This window comes from Crocodylus siamensis, chromosome 15, assembly GCF_052110815.1.
Source record: "Crocodylus siamensis isolate JL-2025a chromosome 15, ASM5211081v1, whole genome shotgun sequence".
Classification (NCBI taxonomy): Eukaryota; Metazoa; Chordata; order Crocodylia; family Crocodylidae; genus Crocodylus; species Crocodylus siamensis.
In genome coordinates this window covers 8,022,116-8,047,317 of record NC_143409.1, presented here as the reverse complement: position 1 = coordinate 8,047,317, position 25,202 = coordinate 8,022,116, and the positions used below count along the sequence as shown (strand labels likewise).

At 42.0% G+C, this 25,202-nt stretch overlaps 1 protein-coding gene and 1 long non-coding RNA gene across 3 annotated transcripts in view; one reads left to right on the top strand and one right to left on the bottom strand.

The window, feature by feature from the left end:
- LRRC28 (leucine rich repeat containing 28) overlaps positions 1-25,202 on the top strand; it is an 84,356-nt gene that overhangs the window by 30,136 nt on the left and 29,018 nt on the right. The gene's annotated exons all lie outside the window — the stretch shown is intronic.
- Positions 5,919-23,500, bottom strand: LOC149852082 (uncharacterized). Its single transcript, XR_016439419.1, has 4 exons — positions 23,237-23,500; positions 13,951-14,109; positions 7,782-7,853; positions 5,919-7,231 (listed from the first exon to the last, which is right to left on the bottom strand). It is a non-coding gene; the product is annotated as an uncharacterized LOC149852082 (long non-coding RNA).

Here is a 25,202-nt window from a genome sequence, read left to right as displayed (position 1 = left end):
TCGATCGTTTTTCTGCATTTTTTTTGTTTTGCATTCATACACTTATTCATGCTTATTCTTTGCTAAACATTTTTAAATGTTTCTTTGGCTTTAAATATGGAAACATTAGGAGGAAACTTGAGAAAAGCAATAAGGTGAATAAGATACTTCTCAACTGGAGCTACTCTTATAGAAGGTTGAATGAGGGAATGAAAAGGACCTTCAGAATGTCATAGTTTATAGTGAACTGTTAGACCTCACCCCTGAAAATAAAATCCTTTGGTCACAAACCCTTCTATTAAATATATAGATCAACTGTAACTGTTGATTGCCACTGTGTGTATTTATACTTTTATAGATCCCAGGAATGTTAATTGATTACTGCTTAAACCGTTTTGCTTAGCAGTTTGCTTTACTAATTGAGGGCAAGGGAACCTTTGAGTCTGAAAAGTTGCATATTTGTCCCTTTTTACATTTTTTTTAAGTTGCCATAAAGTACAATATATGTATTTATTATTCACACAGATGAATATATTCTCCTGAAATACTTCTCAGAATTTCTCAAGTCAAGACTTCTTGAATGCCCTACTTAGTATTTTGGAATAGAGCTCAATATTAGGTATGTGAGTAAATCATGAAGGAGTGGTGCTTAAATGTTTTTCCTTCTCTCACTCCCCCCCACTCCAGCTACTCAGTAAATGAAATAGATTTCCACCGATTGAAAGAGTGCACAGCATGCCAATATTCTGTTTTCATTCTCGAATCTGGCTTTAACACATGCAGTCCTGTCTAATAGTTTTAATTTATTTTCAGGACCTTGACTTAGACGTGCCAAAAAGAAAAACGCTTGTAAATTTTGACTCCCCCACCACCTTATATTTTCATTACTCTTTAGTGCTGCTTCTTATTAGATTAAATTGCTCTGGTACCTCTTATGAACATTTATATATTTTCTAATGATTGTGGCTTTCAAAGTAAGGCACAACCCGATGATGTGGACCCTTTTCTTTAGCAGAGTTGGCATCAGCTTCGTCCTTTCTGCTTTCCTAATTTAGTAACATGTATAAAAATAGGCACGACGGGACAGGTTTGGTATGTCAGGCAGTCATCCAGGAGTGTGGTGTTTTTAAGTAAATGGACTTGCGGGATTTGAGGAAAACATAGATTAAGTTACATGAGCTTTACACTTCGCTAGTCCATAACTGTTTAAAGGCCTACTGTCCCTTAAATTCAGCCTTAATTTTTTAACACAATATGTTGTTTCCTTTAAAGCAGATTGGCATCTGGTATTTTTATCATTATTTATATTAATGTTCTCTGTCATTTACTTGAATACATCTATAAAGTGCTTGCTCTGTTTCATCCTTTTTTGGGCCAATTTTACTTTTCCTGTATAAAACTGGAAGGCAACCCAGTGGGGTGTGTTGCGTCCTTTCTGGAAAAAATGGAGCTCTGATTTTATTTCTGAAATGGTCAGTGAAGCGCATTTTATAGAGCCACTGCCAAGTCCGCTAATTTCTCTGCAAGCAAAGAAAAGTTTAAATTATTTTGGCACAGATTTTGAACACCTGAATTTCTCCCAAGGCTTTAGTAGCTTGACTGAGACATAATTGTCACAATATCTGATATTTTCAACAGATCTAGTGAATGGCCACCCAAAGCTTAAACTGCTGTAGCGCCAGTTTATTCTCTTTGCTTCCATGAAAATTGGGGCATATGCAACTGAAGTACTTAAGGCTGTTATATCAGTGTCAGTGGGAGTTTGTTACCTATTATTTCTGTCTTTCAAAATCTCCCTCTAAGATGCCAAAAAGTACAATACTCCAACTCAGTCCTTTGTTTCGTTGACTTTTTGCTTAATGATTCAACTGAAAAGTATAAGAATCTTGCACAATAAATAATTCTTTAATGATAAGATTGCTCTATTCTGCTTTTAATAGTGTTTTCTCAGATGCTGAAAAGCTAGGGAGTAAACATGAAGGTCAATAACTACAACCGTGTTTTTCTACTTAAACTAATATAAAACTTATTTTTCTCTATTACTGCTATCCTCTTGCAACACAATAACTCTCCTAGACTTTGGAAACTACAATTCACCTTAAGTCCAAACTACTCTCTCAAAGGGTGTATATTATTAAGTTCCTGTATATTTTCTGGTTTTGTATACATCCATATTCTTATGATAGCAGCCTGTGTGCAAGAGGCAATATCTTTTATTAGAGTAACTAGACAATTGCAAAAAAAATTCTCTTTATTTGCAAGCTTTTGGGCACACGTGCCCTTCCTCAGGCATAGGAGAATGCAAAGATTGTAAAATTTGTCCCAGGTAGAAATGAAAATGCACACATGAGCTTATTTTAAAAGTATTTTTTTTCTTAAGAAATCCCAAAAGAGAATAATATCTTAGAATGAATTATACTTTGACTTTAAAGGCATCTTGACCAGTTATTTCGTCTCAAAGAACTAAACACAGGTCACCTTTCGCAAAGCAGCATTTTGTACAGCTAGGATTTCATGTGAAGCTCAAGTATGGTGGCAACTAGTTTATAAAATAAAAACTGAAAATAAGTGTGAATTGTTGCAGTAATCTCTCTCATAGTTTTGCTGTTTGATTCTTTAATTTTTTAAGAAAATGGCTAATACTTTTGACTAGACCGTGTATTTAAACGACGGGGAGAGAAGCAAAGACGAAGAATATGAAAGACACGCTAGTAAATTCCTGGAAATTTTACTTGAAACTGAAGTCTTTCTGTATAGACTCTGACCTGTACAGTGTGTCAAAATGAGTCATCTGTGTGTACAGAGCTGTGCACTATTCTCTGTTTGTCTGCTTACCACTTTTTATGGTTATTTTCTTTCCACAGTTCTGTGCCACTTCCTGCCTGTTTGAGGGGCTTTTGAAAGCCTCTTTGTTAGTATCATACAGTATTTCTTAGTGCACAACAAAAGGTTCATAATACCGCTGTATGCTGGTAGCAAAAATAGTAATGCTGGTAATAAAATCTGCAAAGATCTAGAGCTATGTTTTTCCAAGTTAAAATGTTTCTAAAGTATACAGTTTTATTCCAACAATTCTTTCAGGCAGGTTTTGGTTAGGCCTAATGGAGCTGAAACATCATTTCCAATGTGTGTAATAGAAAGTACGCTAAAGCCAAAGTCGTGTGTGTTTCACTAAAAGCTTGCAATGTTCCCAATTTTCAAGTTCATCACTATGGAATTACATAGCAGATTTGCAGTATGCGTCTGCTAAATGCTTGATTGTCTGTTCTAATCAGTAAACCTGAACTGACTAAAAAGAAAATAGCTACAGCAGTTGAAAAAAACTGTCATGACTTTCAGATCATGGCTTGAAATTTAAGTCAATACTTTTACATCTGTCCAGTTTATTGGAATCGACAATGCCATCTTCTTTTTTCCATAGGCATTTAAACAGAAGTGCACTTAAGAGAGAACTTCTAAATCACTGCAAAGACTTTCTCGGTTCTTTGCAACAGAAAAATAATTGCTCTATTGTTATTTTTTCATAGTCAAAAAACAAGTGAAAACTAAGACCTGACAGTTTCTGAGGAGTGCCTCAAGACTAAAGAGGGGTTTCCTGAGCCTAAACATGTTGAGAACCACTGTTCTAAATAGTCATTCAAAATTTAAAAACTCTCTAAGTTATGGGTTTAGAACATATTGTTTTAGTATAGCCATTAGTTTAATATGGCTTCTGCAGTGCGTCTCGTTCCCGCAGGTCCTTCAAAGTTTTACCAACTGTGCGTAGCAATCACTTCATCCAGCATCTACTTTTAAGATTCATCTTGAAAGCTATTTCTAGACAAATTAAAGCTGGAATTGAGATTAAGGGTAGATAGGAGTAACTTGAAAGTAAAAATCCTTATAAGAACTTTTTCCCTTTACATTTTTAAATTTTAAAGCTAGGAATCCAGGAAATTAATTTAGAGTGAAACCCAAGTACAGTTAAGAAACCCAAAATGTTTAAGTATGGTAACAGTTGTATGGGAAGTTTACCTAAATATCCTTAATTCTGCTCCTCAAGTGGCTCTAGTTACTGATCTTCACCCTGCTATTTCTTTTGTTCCTTCTTTAGGGAATGTTATTTTTGGATCAGAGACTTTCCCTGTGGATTTTAAACAAGTCCACAGCTTTTATGTATGCTGACATCTTCAATGTGGCAAAAACTACTGCTTTGTGCATCTTGAGGATACTATACTGAACTTGTGAATGTGGTATTGGCTTTTATAACATATTTGATATATCAACATCTCTAATAGTATGTTACAGTACATAAGTATTCCAAACTTTACTTACATGTAAATGTTATTTCAGTCACCCAGACCAAGGGGGTTGGTACATAGACATACAGTAGGTAGGTAGATAATAACCTGCATAACTAGGTGAGTGTCATCCTCAAGGAATTCTGTTTTTTTCTGTTAGAGAAAATCTAACACTCTGATTTAAAAAAAAAAAATCACAAATTCTCTGATTTAAAAACCCCAAATCCACATATTTCCACAATTAAAATGAAATGCCACCGGTAGGCTTCCAAATTGCTTTACAAGTATAAATATATCAATTCAACATTGTATGAACACAATGTTGTATTGATCTATTTAAAGTAGTTTGGAAGCCTACCAGTGCCTCAGTCATTATAATAAATAAATTCTAAATACCTATATATTGATTTTTTTTTTTTTTTAAATCATGGAAAATCAGAGTTCCTCCTTCCCCCTTTGCTCACCAGGATTTGGGTCTAGCTGTGGGTCTCTCCCCCACTGCTTTGTGGCACTGAGCTGCCCTAACATACTGTTGCCCTGCCCATGACGTTGCCTCTCACTCCTGACCTGCAGCCCTTGCCTGTCACTCGCCCCCTCCCTCCTGGCAGCAGCTCCCCCCCTGCAGGAGGTGGGTGTGTGAGGGCATGGCGTGGGAAGGGTGTGGGCATAGGCAGCGCCATTGGCAATGTGTCTGGGGGGTAATGGGCAAGCATATGCACTCCCAGATTTCTGCCCTGACAGCGGGGCACAAGGCTGCAGCCTGGCTGGATTGGCATCAGCCCTGAGCAGGAGTGCCTCTGTGGCCCAAAATGTGGGACCTGGCATGGGAAGACTTGGCGCTGCCGCCACTGCCAGGAGTCCCACCCCAGCCATTCTGCCATGGCTGCCAAGGAGAAGTTCCCCCTGCCTGCTGCAACTGGGGGGCGGGTACAACTCTGTGCCATCGCCGCTGCACCCACTGCTGCCAGGCAGGCTGGAAACATCTTTCCTTGGTGCCCGTGGCAGTGCAGCTGGCACGGGACTCCCAGAGGTGGCAGGAGCAGCATGGAGTCACCCCACCCTGTTCCACCCTCCTGCATTGGGTCCTGCCCACAGGCCCACAGAGGCACTCCTGCCCAGAGCCAGTGCTAGGTTGAAGCCTCATGTCCCCTGCCCTGCTGTTGGTGTAGAAAATGGAGGGGGAGAACATGCCCTCCCTGTATCCCCCTGATGCGTCACCAGTGAGTGTGCCCAGACAGTCCCTGCGTTCATATGGCACCCTGTGCCTCCAGTCGCCCTCCCACCACTCCCCCCAGCCCCAAGCAGCTTGTTGCAGCCTGGAAGTCTACCAGCCAGCAAGGGAAATCCCATGGTTTCTCACTTCAAAGGGGAAAACCTACCTTTCTGTAAGGGAGATGGAAAACCCAGATCCCTGATCATCATGAAAGTTGAGATGACCAATTTTAGTATAGTTTTGTCTAATCAGGTATTTGTAAAATGATTCTTGATGTGGTCTGTGTATTGTTTGTTGTAAAGAAGGCCTGACTGATTGCAAGCACAGTGCAGTGAAGAGTAAGGTCTAGGTTTTGTGGTCACCCATGAAATGATTGAGGACAAACAACTTCTCTCTGATTCTGTTTTTTTAATTTGTAAGGATATCATATTATTTTATGTGGTTAGCCCGTAGAAAGTATGACTACCTCAATTCTACAGAATTAACCTGGAGCAAATATGTGCTGAAATATACCCATTGTATGTTATTAACTATGTTTAATTTTAAATTGTTACATCAACAGTTAAAGGTACCCGTGCAAGTCTGGCGAAGACGGGAGTTGCATAGATGTGAATGAGGGCTCCTGCTCTAGGTACCCTGCAAACATGTAGGAATTTTAGGTTTGGTTTGTAATTTTTTTCCCAGTCCCACGCTGGGGTGGAATAGACAAGAAATTTGGGAACAGATAAACTTCACCAGTGAAACCAGGGCTGAGATTTGAAAAGGGACTTAATTATCATCTGTGGAGCTCTTAAACCCAACATGTTCCTCACTTGGCTGCACTCCATTTGTGCAAGTTAAAACCGAAGGTATGGACTTTCTTCTGTGTTTGTGTTTGTTTGGGCCAGGCTGCTCCACCTTTGCAGCTGATCCATCCTCAAGGTGGAGAGCCAGAAGATCAGGGAGTCACACCATGAGTAGGAAGTTGGTCTGCTCCTTCAGAGGTTTTAAGATACTTGGAGGATTGCTGTGTTACTGGGATCAAAGGAAGGAGGGCTTGTGATTTATTAGATCTTTATGCCTTAATGTTTGTTCTAACTAGGTTTTCAAATAAGGTTCATCTCTCTGGCTTCTAGGCAAAAATAAAACAACCAGAGCTGCGTGCTGGTTACTCTCATGCTTCACTCATGCTCCTTTTCCCCTTTCTAAGTTTCTGACATCCTTTTAGGGACTTGATTCTCTCCTTTTTCTCTCACTCAACATTTCTTGTACTTCCCTACAGTTGCGAGTAATGTGAAACTCTCGTGGTGGGGGGACGACCTTGGAAGATGCGTAGTCTTCCTTGCAATACAGGCTTTATAAGGCACATGTGATTCCTCATCCTGGCCTGCTTGTGGATGTAGCTTCCCTGATCAACTTCTGTTCTGGCTAAGTTTAGCTCTATAAGGCAAGATGCTTTTCCCAGCTGTGGACCAACCAGAGCCCTCAGGAGGTGCTTTCTCTTCCAGCTGCAGCTGAGACATGTGCAGGACCACCTTTTTGCATCCCTGCTTGCCTCATTGTCTGTAGCAGTGTAGACCTCTCTTCTCCACAGACTTGAAGCCCTGCTCATATGAGGCACTTTCTGCTTCTGGAGAGTCCATATTGAAGATGTATAGGCAAACTACAGCTGACATCTTAGTATGAGCTTTGCAAGGTTCATCAGAATGTCAGAAAGCTTACCGAAGGGTTGTTGAAACCTGAGATTTATGCTTGATAGCTTTGTTGAATTTTGATGTACCTATAGTATTTAAAAACATACGTAATTTAAATATCATGAAGTTAAATTCCTTTAACTTGGCACGCACGTATAGGTTTTCAGCATTTTTATATTTGATTTTATACACAAAATCATTCCAGAAGAATTTGTTTGGAGTTTTTCAAGCAAACTATTTCACTGTCCTAGCAACAACAACAAAAAAGCGCAACAACTTTCCAATTTTGTTTAACACTTAACAGTTGGGGTTTTTTTAATTGTTCCACGTCCATAAATGGCATGGGCGTATTTAGGAGAGGAAAAAAGGCCAGTTGCTATAGACAGACATGCCAAATTGACTTTAAATGGAATATTTTAGAGTAGGAACTGTGCTGAGGACTTATGAAGAGATTTATAATGAGAAACAAGGCTCATTCTTAAATGCTCAGCAGCTACTATCACATCCTAATGAACTGCTCACAAAATAACATACATAATACCCTTGAGAAACAACAGCTTGTGCACCTGAAAGGAAGAGCGTCAGCATGACCCTCCTGAGGCATGTGAATAGGGAATGCTGATAGAATTAGCTTACCGTATCTCCTTTAACTTCTTCCATCTTTCCAGCCGCCGCTCTTGGGTAGAGGGTTTCTGGAAGTCTCTCAACCTTTGATAATGACACATGGAGCCAGGAGCCACAAGACAAGAGTGGAAAGTTTTGCAGAGATACCAAACTTTGAAGAACGTTAAGTTGTCATTGCTGCTTTGATCAACTCTAGAGCATACTTTTGATAAAACTCAGATAAAGAGCTCCAGGCTGGAGCATCAAAATAATGCATCCTGTTTCTTTTGTTTTGAAAAATGTACTTCTACATTGTCTGTTGTTGAAAAACTGGATCTGCTTGGGAGAGCTGATTAAATTTGGCACGCAGACCTTAAACAATGAAGGTCAAGTGAGATTGTTTTACAATTGTGATCATTATGAATTTGCCTTAACATCTTTTGTAGAGAACTCACTTTGACACAATTTAATATGACAAATATAGCTTCATTGATGCCAGAGGGGGCGTTTGAATTGCAAACTTGTAATTGTTCTATTAACTTGTGTTGGTACTGATGTTGGCTAGGTGTGGGTGTGGGGTGCATGCGTGTTTGGGGGGCAGAAAACAAAAAAGGTTTCCTCAGTTTTCTGTTATTGTTCTTTTTCATGTTCAGATCTACCAGGCAATCCTTTGGCATCATTTTCATTACATGTCTTTTGCTTTACTTGAGAGGTTTTAAGAACAGTTTATACACTTGAATATGAATTTTCAAAAAAAGCTTACCAAAACTTTTTTAGGTTCTTTAATTGCCATGTGTGGTGTGAGAAAAGAGAAGGTAACTTTTTAATGATTCTTCTAGCTGATCTGATGGCATTACTAAATGCAGTTCTGCTGGTAATGGATCTGTTTTTACATTCGAGGTGGAGCAGGTAGTGATAGCCGTAATTAAGGTTGCCTAACTCTTTCTATTTTAAGCCTCTGTTTTCAGCTGCTCTTAACTTTGCCAAAGAGCAACAGTGTTAGTTTCAAACATTTTTATGCTTACACTCTGCCCCTGAAATTTTAGGAAAAGTTTGGAAAAACTGGCCATTTTCCTCCTTGTTTAACATTTTCTGAGCATTTCTGTAACAGTTCTGAATTCCTCCATGGTTTGGAGCAGGCACTTAAGATTTGGCATGGGACAGTCCTTATTCTAGGGAGGTGACTTGTGGTATCTTTGTGAAAATGCCTTGAATGTTGCCTAAGTAACAAACCTCTAATAGTCACCATTTTTTTACATGCTCAGTACAGTTTGTTAGAGGCTTGTTTCTAAAATCCTTAGCAGTGCAGGCCTAGACATGCTCACTTACGTAACCATTACTCCAAGCATGTGCCTGGCCCTTTTGAGCCTCTTCTGGGGTATGCTGCACACGCAATAGAGTACAAGCAACCAGCAGCTTTATATGGTCAATGTGATGTCTTGGGCTGGAAGGCAAAAGGAGACCTGAATTCTTCCAGTTGCTGTTAATTTTGCATACCATTCACAGTTCGTACTATTGAGGAAGGTTTCCAAGTCTTGCATCCTCATTCCTCCCAGTTTACAGATAAAATAACTAAGAGTTTGCATAGTTACATCATGCAGAGGTGGCAATAAGGTGCAGGGAACTGATTCACAGTGGTGTGAAGTGTCATGGCTCTAACACCAAGGGTGGGAGCGAGCGCCCAGCCCAGCATGCCTCCCATGGGCATGTTGGGTGTGGCAGAGAGGGGAGTGCTTGCTCCCAGGCTTTGGGAGTCTCAGGGGTGGGTGACCTGTATTTGGGGATGTTGTCACTTTTCTGGTTTCCTTTATTTCCTAAACTTGAATCCAGTAAACTTCAGTAGGCTGCAAATGACCCAAGTCTGCAGCATGTTTACCTGGTGGGGTGCCCCATACTTTTTGGTTCCCAGGGCTGGGGCCAGTGAGAAGCGGGGCTATGGTCAAGTAGGGAATGAGGATGCAGATGGTTCTTAGAATGATCACTTCTATTGAACAAGCAGTTAAGGGAGTTCATTGATAAAAAGTGCTAACAAAAAGGGGGAAAAAGTGGGGGGAGGAGTTGATTTCTTGCTTTGTACCCAAGCAACCAGCTTCGGTTGCCTCAGTGTGTGTTGGGAGTGGTGAGGAGCAATGCAGCATGGGATGCCTGGAGGACTGACCTAGACCCATGTCACAGAATGGCTGGTATCCACACATAACAGAGTCCAGTTCAAAATAGTACTTGATTTTCCAGGTATAATTCTGAACAGTTCCAGGTGGGTTTAAACAAGATTAACAGCCCTGTATGTCTGTCTGCTTCCAGTTTAAGCTGCATTTATACCTTTCTAAGTCTTATATGTGTTCATATCCTGAGTGTCTTTAAGTTTTACAGCAGGTGAATACCTTACAATGGGTCACCTTAAAGAGGACAAATGAATGACTCAGTTGTTAGTCCCATATTGGCCAGAAGTGGATCTATTGGGTGTTATTATATGTTTGTTTATATCATGATGCCCCTATTTTGACAAACACAGAAACTTCACTTGTGTTCAGCTGGTAAGTATGTTGGGAGGGAAGGGGTTGGGGAAGGGAAGGGGGGCAGATCAAGGCCCCTGTGGTGAGAGAGGGAGTGTGGCTGGGTGTGGGACGCAGCCTCGAGTGCTTTGTCCAGATAGTGGGGGGGGGCTTCCGCCGCTGCACACACCCTCAGGGAAGCAATGGGGGTACGTGCCTCCAGATCTGTGCATGGGGTGAGGGTGGGCTGCTGCTGCAAGCTGGTGTGGGGGGCAGCACTGGGCTCTTCCCGGGGGGGGAGGAGAGGCTGGGCTGGGGCTGTGCAGGAAGGTGGGGCTACCATAGCCCTCCCGCCAGCACCACCACTGCTGTCCAGTCCAATTGCAGCCCTGGGCCAGCCCCCCTGCCAGGAAGAGCCTGGCACCGCCCCCAGCCCCCAGCAGCAGCCTGCCCTTGCCCCGTGCACAGATCTGGGGGACATGTACCCCCCATAGCTCCCTTGCCCCCTGGATGAGCACTCGCTCTCACACTATAGGGATCTTAATCTGCCCCCTCCCGCCCCCCCCCCCCCCCCCCGGTGGACTTATCAACTGGATGCTGCTCTCCAAGCTTCTGGGCTGCATATCAGCAATTGACTTGGTATCGTCCGATATGGCTCGTTAGTAATTGGCCATCAGTATCAGCCCAAAAAATCTTCATTGGTGCACCCCTACTAACAACAGCAACTCACTTGCTTAAAACATTATCAGTTGTAGAGAATGATGCATCTTGATACCATTTAGGGGGAATTTATTAAGCTAAACCTGTTAACAGATTGCTCTTCAGAATGATGGGTATTACTTTTTTTAGTCTTTCATAACTGGTGCTCAGCCTCTCCCTCATCCGCCCCCCCAAATCTTTATAGCGGAAACTTTACAGAAGACTTTTTTAGATATCTAGTCCCTGTCCTGCAGACATTTGCTTGGGACTCTTAGGTAGGTAAAGTTAAACTTGTGTTTACATGCTGGCAAGTTTTGAAATTAAAGCTTGATGTTCCATCTTTATGTGAGTTGAGTGTATGTATTTGTGAGGTGCAGAAAAGTAGTCACAATTTATTTATTTTTTATTAAGATTCTCCCCAATACAGAAATAGTTTAATAGATTTTGCTCAAATTTAAAATTCTTGGTGTTCTCTAAATTGGCAATATCCTTAGATGTAGCATTTTTTCTCCCTAAGCTAGAATTTGGGTTTTTTGGGAAACTGGGCCAGATAGAACGGAAGGACTGTGGTGTTCTTGTATGTTGCTTATGTATTTGACAGATTAGTCCTGGAGCTTTGGTGTTTGAAATTTTATGCTGCTTATTTCCAAAGAGAGGAATGATAAGAGTTGAGTTTAAACCTGATAGGCTCCAGAAATAAAACCTAATCCATGAATCCACTTGGGTCTTTTTAGTTGTTTCTTGTAAGCTTGCCATAAGTTATGATGATTAGCTTTACCAATGGGCCGTTGATTTTATGTGTGCATTAAGCAAATACGATTTGCCAGTAGGCCATAATTACGTAGGGAACTTGAAAAACAAAGTTATTCAATCAGTAGATCCTAAGCAAACGTGAAAACTTTTTCTAAGGGTTTGAAAAAACCATAAACTATTTCACTCCACCCTAGGCTTTCTGGTTAAAAGAATTCTTTCTTATGAGTTCATATACCGTTGTAAACGAATTTTTAAAAACATATTGTGAAGTTGTTGGCATTTTTAAAATAATCTACATGCTGATTTTTGTTACCTATGGTCAGTTTTCTTCATTTTATTGAAGTGGTACTTAAAATTAAGAGCCAAACTCACCCGGCATTGTCCATGTCTGTATTAAATTAAGATTTGGAACCATTAATGCACAGTGAGTTTAAACAGTGTGTTCCAATTGGTAATCATCTTGTTCATCTTTTAATGCATGTGTGTTTTGTGGGCTATGACTACTCATTTATGAGTTTAAGGAATGCAATTCTAAATGACTGAACAGAGGGCTATTCGTAGTAAAATGGAAAGACTAACTGGCTTGATTTTTCAGAGGTGTTGAGCAGCAGCTCCATTTATTTAAAAAGCAATTGTTTGTTCTCAACCTCTCCGAAATTCAGACCTGATTGCCTTAAATGCATTGTCTGCAACAAGGTATTTTCCTGTTGATGATGAAGCTTAATTTCAGATGTTCTTGTAGGAAGGTTTGTGTGTCTGCTATTGTTGGGGACATTTTGGCTAGCTAAGGAAGTACGGGCTGGATGAGAATACTCGCTGGAGCATTGGACTCAGAGGGTAGTAATCAATGGCTCTGTGTAGCTGGTAGCCGATATCAAGTGGAGGGCCTCAGGGGCCAGTTTTGTTCAATATCTTCATCAGTGACCTGGAAGATGGCATAGAGTGCGCCCCCAGCAAGTTTTCAGATGACACCAAGCTGGGGGGGGGTATAGTAGATATGCTGGAGGGCAGGGCTAGGATTCATAGTTTCATAGTAGGTAGGGTTGGAAGGGACCTGAGCAGATCATCAAGTCCGACCCCCTGCCATGGGCAGGAAAGAGTACTGGGGTCAAACGACCCCGCAAGGTGTCTATCTAGCCTCCTTTTGAAGACCCCCAGGGTAGGAGTGACCACCACTTCCCTTGGAAGCTGGTTCCAGATCCTAGCCGCCCTGACTGTGAAGTAGCGCCTCCTGATATCTAGCCTGAATCTACTGTCAACTTATGGCCGTTATTCCTTGTTACTCCCGGTAGTGCTGGGGGGAACAGGGACTCTCCCATAGCCTGGTGGTCACCCTTGGCCAGTTTGTAGATGGCCACTAGATCCCCCCTCAGCCTTCTCTTGTGGAGGCTGAACAGCCTCTCCTCGTAGGGCCTGCCCTGCTGCCCCCTGATCATGCGAGTGGCCTCCTCTGGACCCTCTCCATGCTGTCCACATCCCTCCTGAAGTGCGGCGCCCAGAACTGGACGCAGTACTCCAGCTGCGGCCTGACCAGTGCCGCATGGGGGGAGGATCACCTCCTTGGACCTGCTCGAGATGCATCTGTGGATGCACGACATCATGCAATTAGCCTTCCTGACTGGGTTTGGCGCATAGCTTTATTTACAAAATGGAAAGGCAACCCTATTCTTTGACCATTCTTACATATGATGTTAGCTGTGGGATGCAATTTCATCATTTCAGAAAGTCTGTGCAAGAGAAGAAATGAGTCCTTTCTGTTTGCCCCACCCCAATCAGTGGATAGACATTGCAACGATGGGTCTTTTCTTGGTTTACTTAAAAATCTGCAGTAGCGACAGATACTTTGCCTGATGCTGTTTGTTACAGACCAAACAGCTGTGTATAGTGTCTTTGTGTGGTTCATGTCTTTTAAGGAAAAGATGCTCCAAACCCAATAGGGTTAAAAATATGACTAGAATTAATTAACCTTGCCTGGCAGGAGGACAAAAGAATAGCAACACAATTTACTATAAATAATTTGGTCTCAAAGTGTTATGAGGCTTTCTAACCCCAGCAGGGATCTGGCTTGTTGAGCCATTCTCCAAAGTGTCATGGGCTTATGGCTTCAACCTTTCCTGGCAGTTCCTGCTTTTTAAAATTCATCACATCTGTGACTTAAAGCAGGGTCGCCAATTAGCCAGGCGGTCCCTAGCACCCACCTCATCAGCTTCTGATGTTTATGCATTCTTTGCAGTGGATCTAATTTGTGTTAATCTTACCTCAGCAACTTGAGATGAATTAAAGCGGACTGCCAGAGGAAGCTGTTCCAGTGCAAGAGGTCTCATATTGCCCTGCTGGAACACATCTCCATCTTCGTGCATATAGCGGTGTGGATACAGCGGTACAGATATGTTGTTCCTCCTCTGTTCCTGTTCTCTCTGTCCCACCGTACAGGAGTAACCAGAACAGAAAAATAACAGTTTCTTAGGGAACAGACAACAATAAAACTACTCCAGTCTCTTAGTAACAGGACACTTTCATAGAGAACTAACAGGCATACAACAGTGTGCTCCGTGGCACAACTCCACCCCCCCCCCCAACCCCTTTCTTGGCTCCTCTTGTCCCCAACAAATGGTGTCATTTTAGAAAACCCTGGAATGCTAGTGCATTAAAATGTGGATTTCAGAGCTTTTTTTTATTTGCATACTAACAGTGTTTAGGATGGAGGGTGGTAGGGGGAAACAGGACAGGGAGAGGACAATATACTTGGCAGAATACAAGAATACAATAAAAGGACAGTATGACTTAAAAATTGTCAGTCAGTGTCATGGGCTTGAGTTGCCCCTAAATATAAATGGCTCTTTCCTCCCTTCCCTACTCTTCCCCAGAGTCCCTGGCTTCCCTATCTGCTGCTTATATCTGTTTTGCTTCACCCTGCCCTGAGCTATTCCACTTTTTCTTGCATGTAGTATTGTCTAGCATTGACAGCGTGGCTTGCTCCATATGTCCTCCAGTGGGCCTGTCAATTGTGAAAATAGTGCAAGTCCTGCTCCTGTTTGTAATTTTCTGCTGCTTCTAACAGTGGAGGGGTTTTTTTGTGTTTTTTTTTAGGGGGGGTGGGCTAAGCCAATTAAAAAAAAATGGCATGGCAGAATCTGTAACTTGAACTATTGTTACAAGCAGAAATATGGGACTCTTCAGCCTGGAAAAGCGCAGCCTCGGTTGATTGGGTGGCCACATATAAGTTCATCAGGGGTGCTTACCAGGATCTGGGGGAGCGTCTGTTCACCTGGGAGAGTGCCCTAAAGGATGACAAGGTCGAATGGTCAAACTCCTCCATGACCGTTTCTGGCTGGACATAAAGAAGAACTTCTTTACTGTCCAAGCCGCCACGGTTTGGAATAGACTGCTGCTGGAGGTGGTTCGAGCACTTACTCTGAACGCCTTCAGAAGACATCTGGATGTTTATCTTGCTGGGATCCTGTGGTCCCTGCTGACTTCCTGCCTCTGGGGTTGGGGGCTGGACTCTGATCTTCCGAGGTCCCTTCCAGCCCGAATGTCTGTGAAATCTACGGAATATTTTTGGTGTGGCTTGGAAATCTGTGCACTTCCATTTTTCTTTAAATGCTAATAGCCCAAGCACCCCCTTTTTGAATAATTCTACCCTCACTGGGCTCATCTTTGCTGCACCACTATCTTGGGATTTTATTTGACTGCTCCTTCTAACCCAAGTCACATTTGTATACTCAGCTGTTGTGGTACAGTTCATTCAGGGAGGCCGGCTGTTCTGTGGCATAGCCAAATTTGAGTCCTGCTTACATTTAGGTTGGTACCCCACCTACTTTGCAGCCAGGACACAAACTAAACCCCTTGTATGCTGGTAGTCACAGACTTCTTCATAATTCACTGGGAAGCAACCATAGGGCAACTCAGCTTTCTGCACTGCAAAAATCCAAAAGTCCTAGTGCCTCTTGCAGGTATGTGCCTTATCAGTGTAAACCCATGCAAATACGGCTCACTGTTGCAGCTGTTCACATGTGACCTAGGCAGACCCAAGTGCTGCTCATCAGGGTTCACTCCACAATGAAGATTTGACTCACAGGTATGTGGCACATTTCAGGGAAAGGACAGGATCATCTTTGTCTGCATAGCTCTCCATCCAGGGCCTAATCCTGCAGTCATTTGTTTGCAATGTTTGCAGTGCCAAGAACTGTTCCACCAAGGTTAAGCGTGTGCCTAAACTTGCAGAATGAAGGTGGTAACAAGTAAGCCCAGCTGTTAATCGTTGATCTCAGAGTCATAGAGAAATAGGGCTGGGAAGGGACCTTCAGAGGTAGTCTAGTCCAACCCCCTCTCAGAGGCAGGATCATCCCTGTCCAAACTATTCCATACAACCATAATCTAAACTCTCTGCATAAAACTACCCACAACCCTGACACAACATAGACCTAACACCCCAACCTGCTACAGGTAAAGCAAGGGAACCACAGCAGCCAGTGGTTTAACAGTGAATCAGTTCACTGAAGTGTGCATTACGTGGCAATGAGTGTTCAGTGAGATGTGCAGCTGCTAGAAGTTGAAACTACAGTCTTGCCCTTGGCTGAGGTTGATGGTTCCAGAATTGAGTCTTATAGGCCAGTTGTCCCTAACCTTTGCTTAAAGACAGTCTTGCTGCGCTCAGTGATCTACTACCTTCACTGGGAAGGTGAACAAGATTTGGTTTTGAATTAGTGTTTGACATATAAAGACAGGTCAGCAGTCAAATGAAGATGAAAAAGGCATGGCATGCTTACCGTATGCACACTGTAAGTGTATGTATAATGGTTTTTCTTTATTTGTAGGCCTGTTTGTTCATTCCCAATTTTTAAATGTTTAATGTGGCGTGAGACTATGACTCGGTGCTGAAAAGAGGTGAACGTGGGATTTGGCAAAGGATTTTATACCATTACATATCCCTACGCCAAACAGTAATTCACTGCGACAAGCCTGCCTATAAAAAGATGTGGTTTCTTCCCATTCCTTGGGCTGAAATTTTTTTTCAGGGAAATAGAAACCTAAGTATCATTTAAAAATGATGGACACAAATGTGATGACTTGGGATAGAGAGAATCCTCCTTGAAATACTTTTAAGCTCGGTTCAGAACCTTGCTGGGAGGCCACATCATCTCTGAATTAGTTTCTGCAGTATTACAACCTGTACTTTTCCTCTAGAAGACTTTTTCTGTGTCTTCATTTTTTTATTATTATTTTTTTTAGCTAGAGGTATGCCAAATGCAAGACTACAGAGAGAGAATGCAGAGAAAAAGGTCATCTTGGCATAAGTTTCTCTTGCCGTCAAGAAACTTAGAACTTTTTAAATCTCTTAAACTGATAATAAAAAGAATACAAAAAAGTTCTGCATAACAGCGGTGATAGAATGTAAATGCGATTCTTTCTTTCCCTCTCAAACCTAATGATACCTTCCTTCACTAGTGTCAAACTTTGGTTATTTGAAGACAGCACAGAACTTTCATAACTGCCAGTTTATGCTAGGAAACTTTAAATATTTAAAGCTCCAGAATGGGAACTTCTGGTTAGGCCATTTTACTAAAAACTGTTTTAAAATTCCTCGTGAAAGCCTAGGTCTGATCTAAATGGAACTTTCAACTCCAACATCTAAGTGATTTCCGTGCGTATATCATGCTTCAGGAAAAATACAGAATTAAGCTAGTAAATGATAAGATATTTCAAATTCAGATGCATGGAGGAAGGTTACTAACTGTTTAAAAGGGAACAATGAATAATATTCATAAATGGAAAGACTTTTAAACAACTGTTTCTTATTGCAATGCAGTTTGCTGTAAGAGAGCAGATTTCTCCATGCTGCTATGATAAGGAAACACACCTGGTCCTCATACGCTGCAGAAAGTTGGCAGAAAGTTGTTCAGACACTGTATTTTTTTAGCCACTGGTAGCACTTACTGCAACTTTCCAGGACCACCCCTGCCTTGCTGTTGCTGAGAAGTCTTGTGTTTCCTTCAGGTAAAGCTCTGAGCTTAGGCCAGCCATGAGAAGGTGAAATGGATTTTAAAACTGGTGTGAAACTGGTTCAGGTATTTTTCAGTGCAGAAGTTGGGTGTGCATCCCTCCTGCAGTTCAAGGAACTTTGACTTGCCTTTGGCAAGTGTGCGAGCAGCAAAAGCTGCAGGAAACCAGATGGGATTTCTCTTTTTAACAAATCACAAAAACAAGGAAATGAATTCTAAAAAAACCCAGCATTTAATAAAGCAACTTGAATGAGAAATAAAGCATTTGGTTGGAAGAGGGGAGTGGAAATTCTTTCTTCATGCACTTAAATCCCAGAGTAACCTGGATTGTCTCAAGAGTTAGTTTATTCAGAATTAAAGATTTTCTGAAATTTCCAGTCAGTGTTTGGAAGAATTGAGTCTCTGTCTTTTTTTTTTTTTTTAACATTACATGAATGTTCATTCTTTTGCAGTTCTGCAGTTGAAAGAGGCAAAAACCTGTTTCGGTGGGTTTTGGTGTTTTGTTCAGTTAGTGACCGTATGTTTTCCTCTTAATGTGTTAGAAAGATAGCAAGGTGAATAGTAGGTCTGTGAAGCCACAATGATCATTTTTAGATCGTCTGTTGATAAAATGGTTATGACAGCTATGTTTCAGGATTGATAGAGAACAGCAACATTAATTTAATTAAGTTTTGTGATACCACTTATAAAATCTAATCAGAATCAAATACCAATCTGTGCTTGTGCCAGTGAACAGTCAGCCCTTGGAGGCACAGGGAAGGCTGAAGAACATGGTTTCATTCTCCAGGATAAATGTATCCTTTTAGTAGCTTGTTATATCTGAATTATTTTTATAGTTTATATTTTTTTGATTTGTTAAAGGCCAGAAACTTTGTCTTGTTAAGCAAACATCAGTCCCGGTTTGAAAGTCCATGTTACTGCTGGCTCAGTGAATTTTCCACTGTTACATCTCTTCAGAATTGTGTTTCTACATGCACACAATCCAGTGTTGTTTTTTTCTTTGCTACTTTGTCAATATGGACGCCTCCCCAAGAATATATTTATTGGAACTAAAGATGCAGTTAAATTTCCCACTTCTGTGCAACTTGTGAGACTTGTACCAAAATCTGCCTCATCTTTCCTGCCATTGTATCTGAATTTTTTACTTTTATTCATCAAAGGGGTATTACAGATATTGTTATAGCTCAGGAAAATGCATTTCTTTCCGTTTTGATATTAGTCAAACACTTGGGTCGTCATTTCTCTCTTCCCTCCTGCATTTTCTTGTCCTTCAGATCTGAGCATTATCACTACTACATCTCTTCTTTTAAAAAAAGAAATCTTATTGAATGTTTTAATTGTTCAGTGAGACCAAACGTTTTGAGCCTCAAAGTGTGTGTGATCTTCTGTACATAGGCACGTACCATAAATTGTTACCTGTTTTTCAAAAGAAGCAGGTACCCACTTCTGTCATCTCAGAAGTTAGGCCAGATACGTATGAAGTTGTCAAACTGCAGGTACTAACTCTTGAAAACTTTGGCTAGAGTTGTAGTATGATAGTAAGTTCAACACATTTTCTGACTTGAGTTTCACCATTTTAAATCTGGATTTGCTTTGAACGGTATACTAAAGGCATTCGAACTGTCCAGGATTGACACTGGATTCTGTGCATCTGGTCTAATTCTCCTTGATTCTGATCTTGGCAGCAGCTTCTTCAATTTTAAGAGACTAAGATGATTTGTTGTTTAATTAAATTGCTGTAATTTTAGCACATTTCCCTCCCGTTCAGTAGTGTCATTTAATACTGATGCATGGGGCTTTCTCTTTCTCTGGTCCTAATGATATGTAGGTTTGAAAGATCTACAAACAATAGTAGCACAGATTTCCTCTTCTTTAAGCCCCTTTCAGTGGGAAGGGATGATCTACCCTAGTTATTGTCCTGACAAGCAGTTTGCTCTGCCTGTATACCTTCAGTAGACCAAGCTTTTCCAAGTCCACTTTTCACCAGTGACTGGGAGAAAGAGACGTGTAAATCTTTCACCACACATTGCTTGAGCCTCACGCTTTCTTGAGTTCTTGCTGCAGGACTTTTAAAGCCCAGATGTGGGTGCTACTTGGTAGCTAAAACCTGAAAGACTCGTTTATGAACTGTTTATATGCTGTTTGATCTGGCTTCATTTGTTTTCTAATGCAAGATTGAAACAATTATTAGTGTCATTAGTTAATATCTGAGCACATTTCTTTGAAACAAGTTTTCATCTCAATTCCCCCCCCGCCCCTTTTTATAATTCAAACTGCACATGACTTTTATTAATATGGATAAGTTTAACTTTATCAAGGGCTTGGTGGGTGCCTTCATAACATATGGTACGCTTTGTTGAAAATTGATGTTTACATTTGGCCTGCGTTGGAAAACTAAGGTAGAAGGGGTAAAAAGGTTTGGACCAGCGTGTGTTTTTTGGATGAGGGATAAAGTGAGAATACTTCCATTTCCTCTTAGATTTGAAGCATATCATTCTAGCAGTGCCTTTGAAATGCTGCCAGCTTTGCCAACCGTAACATTTAAGGGATTTTGGATTTGGGCTGAATTAGAAAACTGTTTTTAGTGGCAAAAGAAAAGGTTAGGGTATGAAAATAGCCAAGCCTGTTTTTGACTGTATGTGGTCAGTGGTTTGGCTGAATGTAGGTGGCTGTCTTCCTGTCACTGAAAGCATATGGCTTGTTAGCTTGTGTGTCACAAGAAGAGAGCTCTTAAAATGAAACCGTTCTTCTGCAAATGTGCAGCTATCTAACAATAATGACTTTGCTCATCCAAACATTTTCTGTGTTTACTCCATGTAGTTAAAAAACAGTTAAAGCTGTTTACCACTGTTAACACTGAAGTGATGTTATAAGCAAATGAATTTTGAAGTAAGCGAATGGTTTTAAGGAGCGCAGGCACTTCCACATAGGAACTGCTTCTGCTCACAATACCGTTTTATAAAAGGAGCGTGCCAAGTATTTTATTGGGATCGGTTTGTCAGCTCGTCAATACACAACATGCCCCAGGGATTGTTCTCAGTTGAAAATTAATGTTTTTAAAGAAGAAGGAATTTGTAACTTTAAGGTTATAGCTTACTATTGGTTCTGTAGGAACCCTTCCCAAGATGAAAGCCCAATGTATTGGATAATTATGATGTTACGATTTCCCATCTCACTTGTGCACCGTTGACTTAGGTGTTGTCTCAGAATCTAGTCAACCGCATTTTTAGCAATTTGTCCTTTCCCGTTTGGTGAACATTGCCCCCTGCCTCCCTCCTTCCTTCCCTGCTGTGTCTAACCGAGCTTGAAATTAAGAGAGCTCTTTGTTTACGTGTTCGGCTCCAGTCCTCAGAAAAGATGCCGGCAGAGCTCGGGGAATAGTTAGTCTTCCTGCTGCTGCTGCAGAGGGATCAGAAGGGCACAACGGATTCTTGTTTAGGTTTAACAGAAATAGTGTCACCTTGATTGTAATGATTAGAAACCTCTGGGTGGCAACGTAGTAGATTGTTTTTATCCTTTTTTGTCCCCATGGGTGTATTGGATCTTGAGAAATCTTATTAAGAGCCAATCCTGTTCTTGCCAGTGGTGGCTTCATTCAGCCTAGGGTAAAGTCATCCCCCTGCGTGTGTGTGCATGCGGTGTCCGAGTACCTCTTGCTCTAAGAATCGAGTGCACTGAAAACATTTTAGAGGACTCAGCATCTCACAGGGTAAGGTCCGTATTTTGTTAAGACTATTGCATTGTCAGACATAACATTAGGTTATGTTTAAAAAAAAATCCAGCACTTTCAGAAGGTTCTAAATACGTTTGAGAGCCAGCACTGGGAGAAGAAAAAGTGGTGTTCCTGGCCCGGCAAACTGCTTGCTTTTGTTTCATAGTTTCATAGTTTCATAGTAGCTAGAGTCGGAAGGGACCTAGGTAGATCATCTAGTCCGACCCCCTGCCTTAGCAGGAAAGAGCACCGGGGTCAGATGACCCCGGCAAGGTGCTCATCTAACTTCCTTTTAAAAATCCCCAGGCTAGGAGCCTGCACCACTTCCCCTGGAAGCCGGTTCCAGGCCCTAGCCGCCCTGACTGTGAAGTAGCGCCTCCTAATAATATCTAATCTAAACTTACCCTCCGCCAGTTTGTGACCGTTATTCCTGGTCACTCCTGGCAGCGCACGGGGGAACAGGGACTCCCCCAATACCTGCTGATCCCCCCTGACCAGTTTGTAGCAGGCCACAAGGTCCCCCCTTAACCTTCTCTTGCGGAGGCTAAACAGGTTCAGGTCCCGTAGCCTCTCCTCATAAGGCCTGCCCTGCTGACCCCTGATCATACGAGTGGCCCTCCTCTGAACTCTTTCCATATTGTCCACGTCCCTCTTGAAGTGCGGCGCCCAGAACTGGACGCAGTACTCCAGCTGCGGCCTGACCAGTGCCGCATAGAGAGGGAGGATCACCTCCCTGGACCTGCTCGAGATGCATCTGTGGATGCATGACAGGGTACGGTTGGCCTTCTTGACTGCCTCCCCACACTGCCGGCCCATGTTCATCGTGGAGTCAATGACGACTCCAAGATCCTTTTCCGTCTTCGTGCTGGCAAGAGGGGAGTTCCCCAACCTGTAAGTGTGGTGCCGGTTCTTCCTCCCCATGTGCAACACCTTGCACTTATCAGTGTTAAACCCCATCCTATTCTCATCCGCCCACCGTTGCAACCTGTGGTAATTGGCACTACCTGTGTGAGCCTAAGTTGGTCCCTAGTTAAGTCCCTTGCTGTTGCCTGCAAAAAACAATTACTGAATGTTTCTTGAAAAACACAGTAGGCAGTTCCAGGCATCTCCAAGTTGTGAATGCTTGCAAGATTCTTTAAGTTAAAACTTCCTTAATAGGTGTAATGGTCATTTTGCAGTCTCAAATGATGTAGTTGGAAAAACTACACAAAGTTTCACTTATGTCTCCACCTGGGAAACAGATATATATACCTGGTGCTTTAGTTAACTTGTGCCAATGACCAGATTATTAAATCCAATTTAATTCTGCCCCGATTATCATATATTTCTCAGTATCATAAAATTTGTCATTGTTTCTCTCTCTCTCTCTCTCTCTCTATCTTATATTTTAACTTAGACTCGTTTTCTTCTGATTTTGCTCATATTGAAATGTATTGCCCAGCTGATAAGTGTTTTATAAGTTAAGGATTTGAGGGATGAAGGTAAATAGAAATTTCAGGGCAGGAAATGAAGTGCTCAATTCTAAGCCAATATTCTTATTTCACAATACACAAATATGTAGCATGGCACTCCTAGCAAGAGCAAAACCACATGGGCCAGCTTTTGAGCTTTCATGTCTCCCGTCTTTCCTGTATAGTTATCATGGTAAGATATGGGACTGCATTTGTTCAGAAAAAGAGGGAATTGGTTCTCTCAAAATGTTCTGTTCATATTAATGTCTAAGTAAAACACAGAACCAGCTATCACCCCCACACTAAGCAAGATGTAATATACAGCTAAGCCCCACAATGCCACCAAATTAGCACTGAGAGCACCCTCAATCATCACCTTGCAAATATCAAAAGGGCTTTCGCTCAACAAGGATGCTCCTCCAGAGACATATATTGCACTTTTGAAAGATCCACCTGGATACCACGTGAAGAATTCCTGCAGTACAAAAAGAAAATCCTCACAAATTGCACACCATTAGTTTTGACATACCATCCTTCCCTGGAACCTATATAGAAAATTCTCAAACAGTTGCAACCCATATTAGAAGAACACCAATTCTTAAAGAGATCTTTCCAGAGCCACTCAGCTTTTAAACAAGAACCGAACCTCACCAACCTCATCACCAGAAGTAAACTTCCTATGGCCAAAGCACGTAGAATAGATCTAGACCATAGCGGGACAAGAAATGTAAAACCTGCCAACACACCTCCACCACTCCCGCAATAGCTACACCCCACAATAGAACCATCACCATTCCTGGATCTTACAGCTGCACCTCTAGAAATGTAATATGTATCATCCAGTGCATGAAATGCCCTGATAGAAAATATGTAGGAGAAACCAAACAGTAACTGTGTACCAGAATAAATGCACACCAAAAATCTATCAAAGACAAAAATACCCAATTTACCCGTAGGGGCACATTTCTCACAAGCAAATGACTCTCTTCAATCTCTCAATTCTAATCCTCAAAGGGAATCTAGAAAATACCTTTTGTAGATGAGCCCACAAACTTCACTTCATAAACCTACTGGATACAGAAAGTCATGGACTAAATATAGACATTGGATTTATGGCACGTTCTAACCTGCCTGCCATCCTGTAACACCAAGTAACCTCTCTACATTTTACCAGCTACATTCTATCACCAGGTCAACATCTGCCCTCCCTCCCCCCACCTACCTGTCTCGCACGTATCACCTCCCATCCACTCTGATCTTCCCTGCCATTCATTTGCATTTTCACCAACCTTCATTTTGCATATTTCCTTACAATTTTGTTCCACCCAGGAGAGCACACGAACACCAGCAGACTATCCCTATGTCTGAAGAATGGTGTTTGTATCCAAAAGCTTACAAAGAACATTTTTTTTCCAGCAATTTAATTGGTCTAATAAAAAATATCACATTTACCCAAAGAACCTTGTCTGCCTAAGTGAAACTCTAAAATCTGACGTAAGCCTCTTTATTTTTGTATCATTTTACAATAAGTCACTGAAATTAAATCCCTTGGTACTATTTAACTTGGACCAATTTTTTTCCTCTAATGAGGAGGCACCTTCTCTCCTCGCCTGCCATGCCTTGATGGAATAATAAATAAAGAGGCTACCCATGGGCCTTCGCACAGCCCCAGTCCATCTGGGCCCCCACTGGCCTCTACTGCTCCCAGGCCCCTTGCTGGACCTCTCTATGACTATGTCCCTGCAGGACACCTAAAGCCTTAAGGGCTAATTGCATGGCTCTAACCTTTCCCTACACCATGCCTCAAGCCTCACAGGTGTTACAGTAATGATGTTCTCCTGTCAGGGCTTTGGCTTCCTTGGCCTCTGCCCCTTTTCTCCAGCTAGGCCTTCTAGCCTGGGCCTGTTGTATTGGACCTGGCTTTGAGGCAGTAGCTCTTATTTGGCCCGTTCAGGCATGGGACCCCTGGCCCCCGTCTGTTCACACCCCTGTCTGGCGCCAGGCCCCTCTCTGGGCTCACCAGTTACTGGCACAGCTCAAGGCAGTCGCGTGTCCGTTGGACATTAATGGAACCTTCGTATACCAACCCTAGAGTCCCAACCCAAACTGCTAGCGTAACTGTACTGTAAACAAAGCCCTGGACTATAACATAAACTTCCCCTCATCCCTCAACTGAGAGCCTCCTAGCCCTGGGTGACATCCTAGCGAGCTCCCCGAGCCTCACTGGGGATGCATGTGCAGCACTACAGTCCCTTCAAGAACCCTGCTGCCAGGAACTCTTCACCCTGTAGCAGCCAGGGTTAGCTTGCTAACCCAAACCTCAGGCTTGTATCCTCCCAGGG